Genomic DNA, 11,148 nt, shown 5'->3' on the forward strand with positions numbered 1-11,148 from the left:
GACAAAGGGTAGGGATAGGAGGAACCAGCAAGCGGTCCATTCAAAAACCTCTAATACTCGGCTTCGAGGGACACATTTGGCCTTGAGCTTGAACTTGTGCGTTTCTGACTGGCTGAGGATAGAAACTTCTTCCCCTCTCCCTCCCAACTCCCCTATAACCATCCCGACCCCACAGCTCATCTGACGCACACCACAGCAACCTTCCCGCAGACACTTCCAGAAGCTGCTAGAATGTGTGATTCGAAGGGCTACCATGGGCAAGCCAAGGGTTCACAGCACTTTGTACAGGGGAGCACTAACTACAGACGCAGTTGTGTCTCCAGCCCTGTTCCAAGGCAGTGGGTTCAGTATTACATGTGACTGCCTGTTAGGAAAGATGGAGCCAGATGTGTTCCCTCCTTACTGTCTGGTTTCCTGTGCTGCCCCGAGACCCAGGGATGTCAAGTCCACTTCCGGTTTCTGGGCTATCACCAAAGGAAGTATGGTTACCAAATGAAGGAATTCCCAAGAAGATGAGTGAAAATTAGAGCATTTAACAAATCAAGGCTTCTGACATGCAACACACACAGGAGAAAGAAGGAAGGAAGGAGGGAAAGAAGGAAGGAAGGAAAGAAGGAAGGAAGGAAGGAAGGAAAGAAGGAAGGAAGGAGGGAGGAAGGAAGGAAGCAAAGAAGGAAAGAAGGAAGGAAGAAAGGAGGGAGGGAGGGAGGGAGGAAGGAAGGAAGGAAGGAAGGACGGAAGGAAGGAAGGAAGAAAGAAGAAAGAAGAAAGAAAGAAAGAAAGAAGGAAAGAAAGATAAGAAAGAAAGAAAGAAGAAAAGTAAAGAAAGGGAAGAAAGAGAAAGAAAGAAAGATGGAGGGAGGAAGGAAGGATGGAAGAAAGAAAAGAAAGAAGAAAGAAAGAAAGAAAGAAAGGAAGGAAGGAAGAAAGGAAGGAAGAAAGAAAGAGGAAGACTATTCTTTAAAAGACTGCAAAATTTACAAAAATATTAATTCATGGTGTGGGCTGGTAATGGGACTCAGGTGTAGAATTACAGGAAAGGTGCCTCCCCTCCCTCCCAGCAGAGGAAGTCTCATAAACTCTGGGACTTTAAGGAGAAATTTACTTTAAATAACGTCAATATTAAGTCTGAAGAGATGTTCTAAAATTAGGTTCTGGTAATGGTTGTACAACTCTGTAAATTGACTGGAACTGATTGAATTATACACTTAAAATTAGTAAACTTTATGGAAGGGAAGTTGTACCTAAATTTTTAAAAAGCAAAATTAGGTGGGGAGAGTATAGCTCAGCGCTAGAGTGCATGCTTAGCATGTACGAGGTCCTGGGTTCAATCCCCAGTACCTCCATTTAAAAAAATTTAAAGGATTTTTAAAAAGCAAATTTGAAGCCCATTGTGAATATGAATCCAAGATCCTCTCTCTTCCCCACCTCCACCCCACCCATCATCTTGAGCTCTACATGCCTTTCTCCTTGTGTTTTGTCCCCTCATCTGCCCCTCCCTGCCTCAGACCCTTCCTGGTCAAATGCTCCTGCGTCAGAGAGCTCATTGCCTCCTTCCTACAAAGTGAGAGGAAACAGGGAAGACTGCCAACAGATCAGTGGCAAAGTTGTCGTTAAAAACTTCCAGCAGAGGGGATGGGTGTCTCTACTTCTCTCTCTCCGGGGACCTAGGAATTGAGTGCAGTGCTTTGGGTGCTGCTTGTTAGGAGAGCTGAAGGCAAGATCGACGCACTACCCTGGCCTAGCCTCGATTTCTAGGATCTTCCTTGCTCCAACTCCAGATTCCTGGCTCCACCTTGGCTCCATCCCAGCCCATCCCTGCTTGTCTCTCCCATCTTTGAGTGGCCCCAAGGGGACACATGAAGAACCTAGAGACTCAGGGTGGTGGGGAGGGGAGTGACCAGGGGCTGGACAGTGGAGCTGGGGTGGACCAGATGGCCACCTAGACTTGGAGCAGGCAGGTTGGGGGCAGTGCTGGGAGGTCCAACAGTCCTGGCCTCAATTCCCAAGGTGTCTGCAGCTAGGAAATACTATTCAGCCAAAAAACAGCGCAGTGTGGCGTTGACTAGAGATGCTCCCCTTCCAACCCAAGCAAAGTCGCAACTGGTCAGCCACGAGTAGCCGCTATCTCCATCTGCTGGTGGTTACCAGAACTGCCGGCTTTCTGGGGCAGGTAATTTGTTCCCATCTCTGCAAGTCAGGAAGTGGAGAAGTTTCTGTCCATGTATTCAGGTGCGGCACTGATCCTTCCAGATCCCCCAGCCAGTAGACCGAGAATAAGGAAGAGGATGGAAAGAGGATGTGGGGGCTTCAGAGAGGTAGGACGGCCCTCTGTGGTGGAGGAGGGGATGGAAGGAGGAGGGGTGGAAGGGCAGGAGAAGGAAACAGGACAGTGCCCAGCCCTCAGACCACGCCACCCACGAGGGATGGGGGACTGGAGCTCAGGCTCTGGGGTCTCTCAGACTCCTGGTTTGCAGCCAGTGAGACCAGGACGGGCTCAGATGCGCAGTCAGGCGGCCAGCTCTGAGGCCAACCTGGGACTATCTCGCTGTCTCAGTAAAGTGAGCAGGCTGTTACTCCACTTCCTGCCTTCTTTGGACTGTTCTGGAAGAGAGGCAGAGCTGAGGCTGCATGTGGGGTGGCAGGCAGAGGCAGGGAAGCAGGTCTCATCCCCTGCCCCCTCGCCCTCCCCGCCTGGCAATGTTCTCCACCCTAAGGCTCTGGGTTCGAGGCTGCACCACCCCAAGGCTCCCTGCTGACAGGAACCCCTTTCTGAGTGTGTGTTTTGGCTACAGGGACCCAAGGATGACACTTGAAACACCACTGAGGTTCCCAGCTTTAGAGAATTGGAGCCTCAGCTCTTGTCATGGGCAGTTTCAGGGGTCAGAGTGCATGGGAGTATGTATGTGGGGGTGGGGCGGAAGGGGGAGGAGGGAAGAAAGCACAGCCCAGCAGGGGTCTAGCGGGGTGAAGCAGAGAAAGGCATAATTCTGACCCGCTTCCCAACCTCACTCACCGCATGTGTTTATACAGAAGCTTGCAGGGGTCTCAACACTAGCTGCATATTAGAATCCCTTGGGGAGTTTGCTAACAAAACACTCCTGCCTAAAGCACTTCCCCAACCTCCCTCCCCCTTTTCCTACCCAACTGCACCCCTAGATTCTGCCTCAGTCGATCTGGGTGGAGCCCCGGCATGGCATTCACACTGTGAGGAACAGGGAGGAAAGAGGATGCTGCAGGGGGGAGAAGAGAGGTTTCAGACAGACCCTGGACATGCCCAGGAGCAGGTGCAGGAAGCACAGAAGTTAGCCGGGGGCTCGATTCAGGGAGCTACTTTCTAACCCCTGGACCACCAAAGCTCTCCTGAGAAGGAGAGGGCTCAAACAGGAAGACTCGACATGAGAACAAAGCCCATGGCTGGTCCCAATCCTTCTACAGGTTCAGATCTGTAAAGGTGGCTCTGAATGGAGGAGCGGATGGCTGCATGGGTGGATGGATGCTCAGAGTGATTGAGAGCAGAGAATCTGGCTCTCACTGCCTGGCCAGCCCTACCACTGACAAGCTGTATGACGTTGGCTGAGTTAGTAACCTCTCTGAGCCTCCGTTTCTCCATCTGTAAAATGGAGACAATAACTGCAATACCCACTAGTGTCCATACTCCACGTGGGGTTGCGATCTCCAGTGCCTTTATTACATCACCACACCCTGCCACGTTCGAGGGGAGAGTACAAAGGGCCACTGTGTGTGCCTCTTCCTAATTATCTGAAACCAACAAAACAGGCTTCCTGGTCTCCCTCTTCTGCCTGTCAGGTCATGCTTCTTTTGGTTCTTCCCTGCACCTTCTCTCACGCCTTAGATGTCCCTTCCCCACGTGCCCCTCACTATCCAAGATAGCTGTGTCTTCCAAAGGTTCAGCCCATCCCTTCCCCCCAGATCTTGTCCAGGGACCCCCTACCCCAACCCCAGCCCCACATGACCTCACACTTGGACAGGCTGCCCTGAACCAAAGAGCCGGGACGTGTTCCTCCAGGCTGACTGCTGCCCCCGACATCCAAGATCCTGACATACTCTCTGACTCCACCAGGGGGCACTCTATGCACAGACACCATTTGCTGGTTTATTTGACAAATATTTAATGGCTATCTGCATTGTGCCAAGCACTGGGCCCAAAGATGGGAATACGAAGATTAAAAATATGACAATTCTTCTTTCCAGGAGCTTGTGGTTTAGTGAGAAACATGGAAACAAAGACAGGAAAACAAAGGTGAAAGTTGTACGCAGATCAACGCAAACATCTGAGCTGCCTGGGTGAGGAGGGGCCGGCACTTCCCTTCTTTCGGACACAGGGCACAGCATGGACAGGGACCCTGGGTCCTGGACCCCAGCCCTGCACCTTCCTTCTCAGTCCCACTTGATCTCTGTCCCCCTTGAGCAATTCTGGGAGATGGCTGGACAGGGCCCTTGAAAACTCCAGAAGGATATTCATCTTGTCCCCAACTGAGTCCTCAGTCACGGGAGGTGTTGGGGGACCAGCCTGAGAACCTTTGACTCTTCCCTCTTCTGCTCTACCCACTCTGTCCCCACCGCAGTCCCCAAAGAGATGAGGAGATGATTGATTGAAAATTTCCCCTGCCCGCCAGTCACCCACCTCCTCCGAACCCCCCCAAGTAGCCTTTGTAGGACCGTGAGGTCGGGGCAGGGGTGGTATACCACCTATGTCTCCCCCCCAGAGTCCCAGGGTACTAGCTGTGAACATAGATTTGGGCCCGCCTGAGACCTCCTGCATCAGGATTCTCTTGGGCTGGGGACCGGGAATCTGCCGTTTTAACAAGATGCCCCAGGGGACGCCTGCAATCAGACAAGTCTGGGAGACGGTACTGTGTGCAGGACTTGTGGGCTGCCTGGGGCTCTACCAGTGCTCCGAGGTGGTGGATAAGATAGGATAGGGTGCAACAGGGCTGTGCCCTGCATGTGGTGGCCAACGCAATATATATTAGTTGAATGAAATGAATTGGTGGGAGTGGATTTAAAGAGCTCTCTTGTACCTGCACAGGGGAATGGAGATCAGCAACGCCCCAGCTTCTCCCCACCCCCCAGACAGTCTCAGGATCCCCCCTTGGGTTCCCAGAGGTCTGGGGCATTAGAGCAAGTGTCTCGTCTAGGAGGGCCCTGGAATCCAAGTGGAGAGTTCACTGCCGCCACAGTCACATGCCTTTGCATCCCTGAGCATCAGAAATATTTGTTAAAGCATTGCAGAGCAACAGAAAGATGACTAATGACTGTGGAGATCCAATTCTTCCAAAGCTATGTTAAGATTAGACTAACAGGGACAGGTAAGGTGGCTCAGACCATCTTTTGCTCACTAGTGAGGTTGTGGCCGGCAGCATCCTCACCTGCAGACTGTGCAGCCTGGGATGGGCTTGCCTGGAGGCACTTGGAGGACTGGGTTCAGTTTTGTGTCCTGTGACTGTGGATTGGGAGGGAGGAGAGGGCTGGGAGATGGGAGAGCCCAGTGAGGAGAAGGAAGCCCAGGGAGAGGGTGGGACAGAAGGTGGAAAGGACAGAGGTTATGGCAATGGAGAAGATTTCAGGGTTTGAAACTTGGCAGAGGAGAGAGTTTGTTAGTCTAAGAAACTAACGACTCTTAGAAAGATAAAACCTGGAACTTCCAAGGTCAGCATCGAACCAAATGAGATCCCTCCAGAAGGTCCTGACTCTGTCCGCAGAGTCCCCCCCCTCCCTGCTGCCCCAGTGGAGCCTGGCTTGTACTCCAATGCCACCGTCCAAGGATGGCCAAAAATCCATCCTGTGGTCACCACTAAGACAGCAGAGGCAGGATGGCCATCTGAAAAGACATTGCCTCAGTGCGTTTCACCCCGGGAATGCCAGGGTGGAGGCGCTCCCTCCTGCCCAGCAAGGCTGAATTTCCTTTATAATCACAATGAGCCTGAAACTGGTCAGAAGGGCTGGCTGTCGCTTGAGCTCTCCAGTACAAAGATGGCACTGCATTCAGCTGTTGCCTGCCGGCTCTGCTCCTTGGAAGATGGATTCTTCAACCTCCCTCCCAGGTGGTCTTGGACTCAGAGCTGGCAGGTGCTGCTCACACCTGGGGTGGCAGACGCTACAAGACCCAAGGTGGGGAGATGCCCATGGCTTTTATAGCTTTCCTAGGGGGTGACTGTGGGCTCACTTGCAAGTTTAATCAGAGCTCTCTTACCACACTTGGAATGCTAAAGGGGCAGCCCTTTGTTTATTCTCTTATTGACCCATGAAGCACAAGGCAGCATCCTTCTAAACAGAGGGGCTTTACATTTGGTGCTTGCTCAGTGCCAGCCCTCCCCTGACCCAGATCAGTAGCCCTTATCTGGGAAGGGGCACGGGGATCGCAACGTCCTTGGCTTATGGACAAGAGAGATAATTGTCTCCATTTATTTATTAATGCCATCTGCTTTCCTGGAGGAGAAAAGAAAAATCTCAATGTGGTGGTGCCAGGGAGTCTCAGTTCCCAAGCAGGAGTGTCCCATCCCAGAGAGAACCAAAGGAAGTCTGCCCAGGGGTACTTGAAACAGTAACAGCCGCATTTGCGACTGTGCTTCTGAAGGCTACATACATGGTCTCTTCCTGGGACTTCTTTCCTCAAGCCACCTCAGGGTACTGCCCCCTCCCCTCAACTTTGTCCAAGACCAGATCACGTGTTATGGTAGAATTATGCCCCCACAAATTCATACAGTGACGTCCTAGTACCTCCAAATGCGGCATGATTTGGAGAGAGGGTCCTTCCAGGAGTAATCAAATTAAAATGAGATCATGAGGGTGATCCCCAATCCCATGTGACTGCTGCTCCTATGAAAAGAGGAAATTTGGACACAGAGATATACACGGAGGGAAGACGAGGTGAAGAAACAGGGAGAAGATGGCTGTCTGCACACCAAGGAGAGAGGCCGGGAACAGATCATTCCCTCACAGCTTCTAAAGGAACCAACCCTGTCCACACCTTGATTTGGGGCTTCCAACCTCCAGGGCTGTAAGATGATCCATTTCTGTTAAGTCACCCAGTCTGTGGTACCTTGGCAGATGGCAAAGTAAAAAACAAATCTACCCGATTCCTTACCGGTCCCCGTGGAGAATGGACCTTCCGATGACTCAGGAACTCCCCTGCTGGATTATGACCATGGGAGAGACTCCCTCACCCCCATCCAGGCTGTCCCTGTGGCTCCACTTTCCAATCCGACAACCTTTCCCAGGTAAGGCCTCACCCCCCAGTGCAGGTACATGGACGCACGCACGCACTCTGTGGGTGACTGTCCTTGCAGCCCCAGAGAATGACAGCACCTTATCGATATGGTAAAGTGGCTGTAGAAATCACACGGACAGTGCGTGGCTCCCCCCAGAGACACCTGACCCGTGGCTGAAGTGACAGGTAGAGATGGGGTTCACGGATTTGAGGTGGCAGGAGAATTGTGCGCCTGACAGAATTCGGTGTAGAAACTGATGTCGATGAGAATTATGGCAGGAAACAGCCTTCAATAAACATTGATGAAGAACCAAGGATGACGGAATGAACCAGTCAAATGTTATTCCCAGGTCTCTACTGTCCTCTGCAGGACATGGCATGTTTTGTAAGGATGAGCCACGCACGGAAAAACCGTAAACAGTGGCAGCACACCAGTCTGCACCACGAACATCTCATTCGGAGTTCTCAGAATTGCATTTATTTAGCAGGGGCTGGGGTAGGGGAAGCCGCGGGGGTCCCATGCCTCTATAAGCAACGAACGTTTCAAAGGAGGGAGACGCCTTTATAATAGTGACCAGAGACGCTGCTCCGTATCCTACAGTGCACAGCAAGCCCCCCCCCCCCCAAGAATGATCAAGGCCCAAAGGTCAGTATGCAAGTCTAAGAAACCGGTCCTAGAGGCAGAAAGAAGGCAGTGGTGGGCTCCCGGGGCTCCATTACCCACCCATCCAAACTTCATGAGTCCAGCGAGCTTCGCAGGGGGATTTCTTCTCCTGGAAACAGGGCCCAGCTTCCCTGGTCCCCCGCCCCCGTCACCCAGAGCCAGAGATACAGAGATGAACGCTGTAGTATTGGCCCGAGTCCCGGGCTCGCAGCCGCTAGGGGACAGGTAAAAGGTCCCGAGTGGGGAGGCTGAGTGGAAGGACCGGGTCTGGGCCTGGCGGGGCCCTGAAGGTGGAGAGACGGCAGGTCCCGCCGGCCCCAGCCTGGCGGGCGGGGTCTCGGCAGCCGGCAGCACCGGAGGAGACAGCGGGTCCGGGCCGGCGGCCGCGCGGCGCGGATCAAGTTGCAAGGACGGCGGGGCGGGGCTGGGGGTGGGGAGCAGGAGGCGGCCCCGGGTTGGCTGGGGGCTGGGGGCGGGTCCTCGCTGGAGAGTGACGTGGGAGCGCCCGAGGCTTGGTCCCCACCCCCACCTCCCAGGTGCGTGGGAGACAGTGGGGCGTCTGCGTGTGTAGCCGGAGGGCAGGGCCAGAGAGGCGGGGGCGGGGGCGGGGGCGGGGGCGGGGGCGGGGGCGGCGAGCCGGGGAGCGGCAGGATCCGGCCCCTCTCGCCCACCCGCTCCAGCGCCTCCGCTCCAGGCACAGCCTGGTGGTGGGCCTGCCTCCACCCAGTTCTGCTCCAGACCTTGAGTCCGGGCTCACCCTCAGACCTGCCCTGTGGTTTCTAGACCTCTCTCAACTGCTGGGGACCGCAACTCCAGGGCTCAGGCAGAGCTGGAGGCTTGGTCCCTACCAGGGGTCTGTCCCTGTCCTTAGCGGGCCCTCTCTAATCCCAGCAACCCGCTGTCCCACCTACGGGGCACCGGGTGCCTGGGAGACAGCAGAGGAACGGCAAGATGTGGCACCTAAATAGGGCGGAAAACGGTGAAATCTGGCCTGGAGACCAACATGCCTGGGCAGGAAACACGGGGCAGCTAGCTCCTGGATGCTTATCCTTGGCGGGTAACTTATATGGAGTGAAGAGCTCAACACTAGTTGTGTTAGTATGTCCATTTTACAGATGAGGAAACTGAGGGTCAAGAGAGCTGCCCAGGGTCACAAAGTTAATAACTGAGAGCCAGGATCTGAACCCGTGGCCGTCTGATTCCTGGGGCATATCCTCTCCTCTGTAGAGCTGCCTTCTGCTACTAAGGCAGTTGGCCTCAGGCCTGCAGCTCCTTCATTGAGGCTACTGGTGCTTCTGTCACCGGCATCCCACAGCAGGACCCACTGCTCCAGCCTCTGCACAACAGCATCCTTTCCTCAAGGAGACAGAGGTCAGAGCCGCGCACTGAGCCCAAAGAGGATGAGGTCAGAGCATTACAGGGCCGGTGCAGATGCTAAATAATTCGTGCAGCTGCTGGGAGCGGGGGCTGCAGCTTCCCGGAGGGCCCGGAGCAAGCGCAGACAGCAGACAGGAAACAGTCTGGCCGCTCTCACCTGAGCCTGACCACCGCACGTCCCCCTGGGGCTAGAAGTGCTAGGCTTGATGAGAATGGATTGGAGGGCGGATGGACCCTTACTACCTGTGTGATCATAGGCAAGTCCCTTAACCTGCTTCTGGCTCTTATAGGAGCTGTGAGGTCCCCTGAACGTGCCCAGGAGCCGTGCAGGTAAACTGGATGCTGGGCATGGCACTTGGCAGGTCCTCCTGACCAGAGGAGATATTGATCCTTCCCTGGCTCCAGCCTGCCTTCCCACGAGCTCAGAATTTCACCTAACAGTGTCCTCCACCCCCAACATGCCAGGCAGTTGCAGGATTATGACAAAGGTGGGTCCCCTCTCTTACCTCACCCCAACATCACCAGGCCATGTGTTTGCGGGCATAAGGAGAGGGCAGGGAGACAGTGATCTCACGCTTGGCTGGTTTGGGACACCTGGTTTCCCCTTAGAATAAATCCCCAACCAAGAAATAAATCAGTTGGAATTGGGGGAGGTTATAGCTCAGTGGTGAAGTGTGTGCTTAGCATGCACAAGGTCCTGGGTTCAATCCCCATTCCCTCCTTTAAAAATGAATAAACTTAATTCCCTCCCTCCCCAAAAAAGAAAGAAAGAAAGAATTTAGTTGGAATCAAACAGTCTTTGCGGGTCTAGAAGGCATGGAGTTGGAATTAAAAATATATATTAATAAATTCTTAATGAACACACAGGGATCCAGTGGTAGTAATTCCCCATCCAGAACAAAGTCATTTAATTCTGAGCAGTTATGAAAACCGAACTACTCTGCTTTGAGCTACATGGTTTGACAGAAATGGGTGTGCAGTTTACCAAGGTGTTTGCCTGACGTCACCTGTGACAGGTCCTGGCTTGTTCTGGTTCTCCATCCAGTAAGGCTTGCTTGTGATGCAGCTGGACCACTGTCTTCTCCGCTTGGCCAAGGACCAGAGGAAGCAGGGCCATGGGTATTCTTGAATCCCAACAGGCTTGCATCTTTCAGGAGCCTATTCCTCCCTGAGCCCCACCTGTAGGCCCCCAAACTGAGAACAAAACCCACATTCACTGCAAGCTGTTCCCTATGGCCACTTGGCGCTGCTAGAACTCCCTCGAGACCATCACCTCGAAAAGCAAGATTAGTGCCTTTATTCACTGTGAGGGATCGTGGGGCCGCCAACCTAGATCAAGAGGAGTCTGGGGTGCACAGAGCTCCCCTCTTCCCTTCCATCAGTAAGTGATACTCCACTCCTGGAACTGAGCAGCCCAGTACGAGGATCTGAGTGGGGAAAGGGGTCACACTAGGGGTACAGTCCTACTGTCTGCGGGGCCTGTTCACCCAAATTAGCCCTGGAGAAATACTCCAGTGGCGAGGGCACAGGCTGCTGGGGGCAGGAGCAGGGCACTGGAGGGCTGTGGGCACTCATCCTTCCTCATCTCAGCGCGCAGAGGTGAGCTCCGGGGGCACACCTGAGGCGGGCCCCTTGGACAAGCCAGCTCTGGTACCCAAGAGCAAGATGAAGCCAAGATGATACTAGAGTTCTCATTTTCACGGTGTGCACGTCTCTGTCGTTGGTGCCAGCATCATCAGGTCCCCAGGATGCCCCTGCTTCCCTTGGTGGCTGTCAGGACCTGCTACAGCATGTCGTGGACGAGGACAGCAGCACCAGCACTGTCGAGGCACCCTGGACTTCAGCCCTGGGTGCCACTTATCTGAGGGACTTC

Source organism: Camelus ferus, chromosome 16 (genome assembly GCF_009834535.1).
Source record: "Camelus ferus isolate YT-003-E chromosome 16, BCGSAC_Cfer_1.0, whole genome shotgun sequence".
NCBI lineage: Eukaryota > Metazoa > Chordata > Mammalia > Artiodactyla > Camelidae > Camelus > Camelus ferus.